This window comes from Parasteatoda tepidariorum, chromosome 3 (assembly GCF_043381705.1).
Source record: "Parasteatoda tepidariorum isolate YZ-2023 chromosome 3, CAS_Ptep_4.0, whole genome shotgun sequence".
NCBI lineage: Eukaryota > Metazoa > Arthropoda > Arachnida > Araneae > Theridiidae > Parasteatoda > Parasteatoda tepidariorum.
Window position 1 is genome coordinate 89,718,734 of NC_092206.1, and position 405 is coordinate 89,719,138.

Genomic DNA, 405 nt, shown 5'->3' on the forward strand with positions numbered 1-405 from the left:
ATGTAATTTTACAAGGCGAATTACAAAGGGGGTTGATGAGCTAGTTTTGTCATTCAAATTTAATTTTAAAATTCCCACATAAAATTAATTTAATAAATAAAATTTATATTAAAGAACAAATATTATATTAATATAATAAATAAAGATTATCCCATACCATATTTGTGCCAGTAATTCAAGCTCATTCAAACCATTAGGCGAAAATTGAAGTGCATGCGCTTTCAGTATGAATGTTTGACTTGACCCATGTTTCTTATAATGGTTTTCGTTCGCTTCCTTTTAGTCCCCTCCCCAGTTTCGATTCGATTTCATAGATTATTTGGCCAGGTACGTGCTCAAATTAGTTCTTTATCGTAAATTATTTAATAATTTTGAGAAATAACTGATTTTTTTTTTCATCGTTTG